The following is a 9,130-nucleotide window of genomic DNA, read 5'->3' as shown; positions in this document are numbered from 1 at the left end:
AAAAAAAAAATTCTAGGAAATATAGAGCCTGAGAAGAGCTTAGATAGATAGATAGGTAGATTAGATAGATAGATAGATGTCGGCCGCCTTTCCGTCCAGCGGAAATAAGGAGGCAACAACGAGCTTTTCTCCCAGCATTTTAATCAGGAACCTTCATTTTTACTTCTTCTTACTTATCCCAATAATCATAATAATCCCTCTTACATCTTACTAGTTACATCTTACTTATTTCTACTTACATCTTACTTCTCTCTTCTTACTACTTACATCTTCACATCTTACTACTTACTCCTATTTCCTACTTACTCCTATCCCCTACATCTTACTTACTCCTATTCTTACGTACATCTTACTTCTATATCTACATTCTAACTCCTATCTATACACACTTACTCCTATCTATACATACTTACTCCTATTACATCTTACTTACTATCCTTACAATGTACTTCTATATCTACATACTTACTCCTATCTATCACATCTTACTTACTATCACTCCAGCCCCCAGCCCTTGTGGTTTAAATACTTTCCCTGGTCCTAATAAGCATCAGCTACGTTGCAAAGTATAATAGGCTGCGAGAAAATCATGCCAGCTTGCATCACAAACTAGAGGCACACAGCTTTTCCAACTAAGGCTTGTTTATCTCAATGCTCTCTGCTCTGGCCGGAGACCAGGTGCTCAATAGATATATATAGGGTGGCAGCTGCGGCTCCCCACAGATAGATAGATAGATAGATAGATAGATAGATAGATAGATAGATAGATAGATAGATAGATAGATAATGGCAAACATATTAACAAGGTTTGTGGTAAATAGAAGTTGCAAACAACATGCGTTTGATGACTAAGACTTATGAATTCACACTTTAGGCCCCAGGGAAGGGAGAGGCCTAGTCTTGGGGAGTACCCTCTCAGAGGCAAGGGGTAGGAGGAATGTGATGTTTAACTCTGGGGAGGGGGTTCGGTGGAGTGGCAGGGGCAAAGACTGAAAGGTAAATAAATAAATAAAATAAGAATGTTAATAATAATAGGCATATAAATTTCTGATCATATATAGGTCAGTTCAGGCTAACAAAATTTGATTTAAACATGTGCCTATTTATGTCTTTCCTAATTATGCCAAGCTTTAGTTAGATTACCTGAATCATACAAAATTGATATTTTATAAAAGAACACTATGAAAGGATTAGAAAAGTTTGAGGTTCTAGCTCTCTATGGATTGTGTTTATGGTTTTTATGTCTATTTTGATACAAATTTTCTTAACTCAAAATCTAAAATTTAAGTCTCAAACTTAACTGGCATAAAATTTTAAAATTCCAATCTTATAAATATATTAACTTATAAACTATAATGTATAATTAAAGCAAGCAAATTAATGAAAATTAGTTAAAAAAATAAAATTCTAGTAGCTCATATAAAAGACACACAATCCAGGTAATTTATTTATAAACTGTAAGCATAAATTAGGCAGGTTGTGGAGCTATTGTAACTCATATCCCAGCCATATGTTCCTTTAAGCTTGCTGTTTCTCATGGGCATGCTCTCCTGGTTTACTTCCTCTCATTGCACCTTCCTCCTCTTGGTGTATCCTTTCTTCTCTCCTTGTGGCTGCGACCTGCAACCTCTATACCAGTAACTCAAACTCTACCACTTTCTATTCTCCCCAATACCTGGCTGTCAACAATTTTATTTAACCAAGAGCAAGGTTTACACAACAAAGGCTAGTATATGTGGGGATCAACTGGTTTTGACAACCAGATCTTGGGATACAAAACTTATCATTTGAATACAAGCAGCACCAGACCTAATTCCCTAAAGACACTTGAGGGTCAACTGCCCAAGTGGTTTACCTTGGTAAGGTAGGTCAGTAACAGTCCTCTGGATAGTTAATCCTGAGTGGAAATGGTGAAAAATGGTTAGGTCACATGAGGAAATTCCATTAGAAACATGTGGTTCACTGAGCATTAGGTCAGCTCACTAATTTTCTTGAAAATAAATTACAAACAGAGGGCAATGGTTGCTATGAGGCAAGTACATATCTGAGGCCCAATAAAAGATATGTGTGAACCCACAGGAGACCACAGTGAAAGTCCAGCATTATTACTGATAAGAGACTAGGACCTTAGGACAAAAAGTGGGCTCCAATACGGTAGTGCTGATGACAATCCCACAAGAACTTGTTTTTTCCAGGCAACAGAAACATACAGTAGTTCTCAGAAGCCTTTAACAGCTGTCTGACCACTGCAAACTATTTCAGTCAGCCCCACATTCATCTGAAAGAATCCTCATGCTCAATAACTGTTCCAGTTTTTGAGCAGCCTCTCCATATAAAATCAAACAAGTGTGTGTGTGTGTGTGTGTGTGTCTGTATAATTTTGCGTGTATGTATGTATGTGTATGTATATATACATATGTATATGCATTATATATATGTATATACATATATATATATGTATATATATATATATATATATATCTTCTGAATTATTCTCTTTGCAGAGAGTAAATCTTTAGTGGGTTCCTGTTGCTCCTACTTACCGAAATATTACCACAACTCATTATAATATTTTTTCAGCCATACCTGATGTTGAATCACAATCTGGAGATAAATTTTATGGGCTTAGGGCATACCTACACTTAAGACTTCATGTTAAACTGAATATATGGAAGTGAGTACAAGCTGAGAAAATTAGGCAATCTTCTTGGAATTCTGGACAGACAGAAATCAAGCCAGTTATAAAGATGTAAACAAGTATCTAGTCTTCAGGAGATGCCATACTCAAGGCAATAGGGTTTGTTTTTGTTTGTTTGTTTGTTTGTTTGTTTTATAATGCCATAGTCTCACCTAACAATCAAAGGTGGCTCATAATGCTAATGAATGCTATTAGAATGGAAACATTTTCAGATAGACAAATTCAAACATTTGCTTTCTTGTAATTCACTGATAGCCAGAAAACCCAAAACAGAATGGCTTCTTAGACAAGAGAGTTTTAAATGTCAAGTATAGTAAGTCTTTGAAAATGCAATAAATTAAAAAGTATAGAAGAAACCAGAAGAAAGATTGACTTCGTGAAGGAAAGAGTCATTTAGTTCAAAGGGAGCATACAGGAAAACATATTCTCAGAAGTGACAAAAGAATCAATAAGAATTCAAATAATGGAAACCTTATGTGTGATTGGAAGGGTGGATGACAGGGGTGGGTAGTGGATGGGGAAGCACTCTCTTAGAGACAAAGGGAAGGGGATAAGGTAAAGAACTCTATGTGGGGGGAGACCGGGAAGGGAGGCAACAATCGGAATAGAGATGAATAAAGTAATTTAATAAAATAAAAAGAGTAAATACTCAAAAAATGGATTCATGAATGACCTTGAAATTTCAAAGGGCTACGAAGCTTTGTCAGAGAAGAATGTAAATGTTCTCAAATTTGCAGACAGTATAAACATCCAGGTGTAAAGAGGTCAAAGATCATGAGGCATAGTTATTCAAGTAAATCTTCGTATGATATATTCAGTTCTTGCTTTTTATGTTTGTATGTAAACTCTATTATTTAAAAACAATCTCATGAACATATGAAAGCCTCATATACAAATATTAACCAGACCTAAATTATTTTTTTATTAGATATTTTCTTTATTTACATTTTAAATGATATCTCCTTTCCCAGTTTCCCCTCTGAAAAAAACACATGTTCCCTCCCCCTTCCCTGGCTTCCAACCCACCCTCTCCCACTACCTGGCCATTGCATTCCCATACACTGGGGCATAGAACCTTTACAAGACCAAGGGCCTCTCCTCCCATTGATGACTGACTAGGCCATCCTTTGCTACATATGCAGCTGAAGCCATGAGTCCCACCATATGTACTCTTTGGTTGCTGGTTTAGTTCCTGGGAGCTCTGAGGGTACTAGTTAGTTCATATTGTTGTTCCTCCTAAGGGGCTACAAACCCTTCAGCTCCTTGCAGACCCAAATTCTATACAACTTCTGTATAGCTGTGTCTTAGGGTTTTACTGCTCCACAACAGAAACAACATGGCCACAGGAACTCTTACACGTGAAAATATTTCATTTGTAGCTGGTTTACAGTTTCAAAGATTTAGTGCATTATCATCAAGGCAGGATGTATGGTGGCAGGTAGACCTGTAGATGTGTTGCTGGAGAAAGACCTGAGAGTTCTACATCTTGATCCCCAGACAACAGAAAGAGACTGTCCTATTGGGCATAACTTGAGCATATAATTGCTGAGGATAGTGGAGTGCATACATTTCTATGTATGAGACCTCAAAGTCTTCCTCCACAGTGACAAACTTCCTCCAACAAGACACACATCTTATTAGTCCCTCTCCCTATTCACCTATGGGGGCCAATTACATTAAAACTTCAATGAGCTTGAATAACAATTCCAAAAATATATACTTTCATTTTTGAATATATTATATTTGCTTATATACTACCAAAACCAAAAATTTCATGACAAGATTAAGCCTAGAAAAATAATTATTTTTATGTGATTTTTATAGCACTTGCACATTATTGGATTCAGTTCTCTTCATCACCTTATATTTAGTCTTTTTTCCCATTTCTTCTTGTTCTACTGTACTATGTTTATGTGTGTATATAAGATTAAGCATGCCATTTTATTTAAGGAATATTCGCCTTACCAAAAAAACAGACAAGCAAACAAAAAAGAAAAAAAAAACCACTAAATCAAAAGAACAAATTAAAAAAGAACAAGAACAATAGTAGGATCTCAATGAATAATACACAACCTTGTGAGGTAATAATTAAATGTTAATGAGGGATAGACATCACTATACACACAGATGACGAGGTAATATTTCTCCAGAAGATCTGTCCAACAAGAACCACTAAAGAGAGTGCTTCGTATCAAAAGAATGAGATGCTAATAAGCAATAGACAAGAAAAGATATAAAACTCACTTATAATAATTATTATGGAGACAAATTAGGACTGCTATAATAGTCAAAATGGTCCATTAAACATTCACTTAATTTATTTAGTGTGATTAATTTCATATAGCTGAAAATACCTGCTGCATTCATTTATTGCTTCTTGTGTGTGAATAGATGTTGGACTACTCAATAGTACGTGGGTAGCCTCTCAGAACTCCCATTTTTTGCCAGCAGCTTCTTAGATGGGGATGGTACTCATGATTCCCTCTTATATATATCATGGTATTTAAGCTGCTATGATATTGAACAAGTCATATGCATGTAGTAACATCTACTTAAGTTCATATGTGAAACAATGTTATAATATTTTGAAAATACTAGTTCACTATTGACATCTTACATCATCTGGTCTGTAGAGTTTTTCTAAAGACTTCTCCATAATGGTACCTAAGTCTTTAGGCGATTAGTATGGCATGTAAACTCTATTGAGTTTGAACATGAAACAGTCCCTTAATTTCTGTGCTTTAAATATATATATATATATATATATATATATATATATATATATTACCATGTACTACAAGAGGAAGCTAATATGTGAGTACAAAGATAAGAACTTAAATATAGGTTTGTTTTTTTTATTTCTAATTTGCAGAATACTGGTATAAAGTTTTCCCTTAGGGTCTATGACCTAGCCAGCTATGAGTGAACAGTTAACATAGCATTTACCCTGTAAAACAGGCATTAAATGTATTTAGGAAAGTCATCCTCAAAACATCCATGCCACAATCACACCAATTGGAACATCTTACCAGGGTATTTCTTTACAGTTCAAGATTCCCAAGTTATCAATACTATTGATAACATTTCTCCTCCATAGATTTTCAGAGAACCTCTTACCATTATGAGAGCTAGCTAGTTGCAGAAGATATTTTCAAAATCATCAAATAATAAATAGATAATGAAAGTTATACAAAGCTATGATAAGAATAAATATCTGGTCTGTGAGGAGAGGGTTATCATAATACATTAAACACATGTAGCATATTGTTAAATAATAATCTAAGTTTAAAAACTCAATAAATGTTACTCCCAAATATTACTAGGTTATATTGATCAAATCCTCCTTGCATTGTGCCATCAATGGATTAGAGTAAAGAGCCTGGGACTGAAAACATGAATGTATATGCATATGCTTTGCAACAGAGATGCTGAGAGTATATATTTGAAGTGAGTATGAAGGATGTAGAAAGCGAATTATTACACATGGAACGATGCATTTAGATACATATCTCTAATCAAGTATATTGCCAACTCAAAAGAAATTAAACACTTAAAAGGAAATGTAAAACTACTTGAGTAAAACATCCAGAGCATCCAGAAAATATTTCAAAATCTCAAAATGTAAAAACATTTTGGGATAAGACTAACAAAGCACCAGAAAATATTGGCAAAGACCCAAAATATTGACATCTCTGAAACCTTAAATCTTTTTAATAAAACAGGAAACAAACATCATAGTACAGAGGCAAGCCATAAAAATATAAAATAGATAAAACTATTTGAAGTATGCTAAAACTTAACTAATATACAAATTAGTTAACTAACATCAAAACTCAGTATCAACAAATAAATAGGCTGATTAACAAATAATATACATATATATAAATATTTTAACTAGAAGACATATAAATATCTAATGTTATATTTTAAGAGCATTCACCACTTTGAATTCAGGAAAATTAATTTAAAAATACACAACGGAGTTCTACCTCATTGTAAGTACTATGACTTTTATAAAAATGTGAGTGATAACAAGTGTTAGTTAATAGAGATATGAAGAAAAGTAAAGTATGTTAGAATCAATGTATACCTATTTTGAAAATAAACTGCAAAACAGATTATCAGAAAATTGAAAAATCTAGGGCAACCACATAATTCATCCACTCCACTAAGGGATATTATCTAAAAATACTAGAAACAGTTTTTAAAAATATGTTCACTATCTTGATGATTGCAGCTTCATCAAGTGTGGCCAAAAGTGAAAATATCCTGAGTTCATCAACTGATGAAAATATGCCACCTATGCACAATGGAATTCAATTGGTAAATAAAATTAATAAATCCTATAGTTTTTATAAGCACAGATGATTATTCAGTGGTATTATATATAAGAATTATTATCTAGACTAAGGAAATTAAATACTCTATGATTATAGCCATTATAGAATAAAAAAAATTGTCTATAAATCCAAAGTGCAATGTTTTTACAGACTGAAAGGAGATTGAGATTGGTAAAACATTGTTAAATAGGGACAGAATTACAATTGATAATCAGAATTTCTGTTGTGCTTGCTTTAACAAACACTATTGCATCTTGCAATTTGAAAACCCTGAAATATTCATCCAAAATATTTTAACATAATAATGGGAAGTATTTAAGAAAGAATATAGACTTTACTATGTTTAAATAATATAAAATATATAAATATATTAAATAATAAATATATTATGTTTTTATTAGATATTTTCTTTGTTTACATGTAAATTTCTCCTTTCCCAGTTTCCCCTCCATAAAACAAAGAAACAAACAAAAACAACAAAAATAAACCCCTGTTGCCTCCCCCTCCCCATGCCTGCCACCCCACCCTCTCCCACTTATTGGCCCTGGCATTCCCCTACATTGGGGCACAGAACCTTCACAGGGCCAAGGTCCTCTCCTCCTATTGATGATCAAACTTGTAATCTTCTACTATATACATGCTGCCAGAACAATCAGACCCCTCCATGTGCAGTCCTTGGTTGGTGGTTGAGACCCTGGGAACTCTGAGGGTATTAGTTCATATTGTTGTTCATCCTAAGGGGCTGCAAACCCCTCAGCTCCATTGGTCCTTTCTCTAACTCCTTCACTGGGGACCTTGTACTCAGTTCAATGGATGGCTGTGCGGCTCTACATCTGTATTAGTCAGGTACTGTCAGAGCCTCTCAGGAGATAGCTATATTTAGGCTGGCTTGCCCTTCCTTTAGTCTCTGCTCCATAGTTAATCTCTGCAACTCCTTCCATGGGTATTTGATTCCCATTTTTAAGAAGGAATAAAATGTCCACCTTTTGGTCTTCCTTCTTCTTGAGTTCCTTGTGGTTTGTGGGTTGTTCTTCCTGTAATCCAAACTTCAGGGCTAATAACCACTTATCAGAGAGTGCATACCATGTTTGATTGGGTTACCTCACTCAGGATGATATTCTCCAGATCCATCCATTTACCTAAGAATTTCATAAATTTATTGTTTTTAATAGCTGATTAGTACTCCATTGTGTAGATGTACCACAATTTCTGTATCCATTCCTCTGCTGAGGGACATGTTTCCAGGTTCTGGCTATTATAAATAAGGCTGGTATGAACATGGTAGAACATGTGTCCTTATTACATGTTGCAGTATCTTTTGGGTATATGACCAGGAGTGGTATAGCTGAGTCCTCAGGTAGTACTATGTCCAATTTCCAGAGGAACCACCAAACTGATTTCCAGAGTGGTTGTACCAGTTTGCAATCCCACCAGCAATGAAAGAGTGTTCCTCTTTCTCAACAACCTCTCCAGCATTTGCTGTCACCTGAGTTTTTTATTCTAGCCATTCTGACTGGTGTGAGGTGGAATCTCAGGCTTGTTTTGATTTGCATTTCCCTGATGACTAAGGATGTTGAACATTTCTTTAGGTGCTTCATCAATTGAGAATTCTTTGTTTAGATCTGTACCCCATTTTTTAATAGGGTTATTTGGTTCTATGGAGTCTAGCTTCTTGAGTTCTTTGTATACTTTGGATATTGGCCCTCTGTCAGATATAGGGTTGGTAAAGATCTTTTCCCAATTTGTTGGTTGCCATTTTGTCCTATTGACAGTGTCTTTTGCCTTACAGAAGCTTTGTAACTTTATGAGGTCCCATTTGTCAATTCTTGATCTTAGAGCAGAAGCTATTGGTGTTCTCTTCAGGAAATTTTCCCCTGTGCCTATTTGCTCGAGGCTCTTCCCCACTTTCTCTTCTATTAGTTTCAATATATCTGCTTTGATATGGAGGTCCCTGATCCACTTGAACTTGAGCTTTGTACAAGGAAAAAGGAATGGGTCAATTTGCATTTTTCTACATGTTAACTGCCAGTTGAGCCAGCACCATCTGTTGAAAATGCTTTTTTCCACTGGATGGTTTTAGCTCCTTTGTCAA

The sequence above is a fragment of the Mastomys coucha genome, unplaced genomic scaffold, assembly GCF_008632895.1.
Source record: "Mastomys coucha isolate ucsf_1 unplaced genomic scaffold, UCSF_Mcou_1 pScaffold8, whole genome shotgun sequence".
In the NCBI taxonomy this organism is placed as follows: Eukaryota; Metazoa; Chordata; class Mammalia; order Rodentia; family Muridae; genus Mastomys; species Mastomys coucha.
This window is presented reverse-complemented; position numbering follows the sequence as displayed.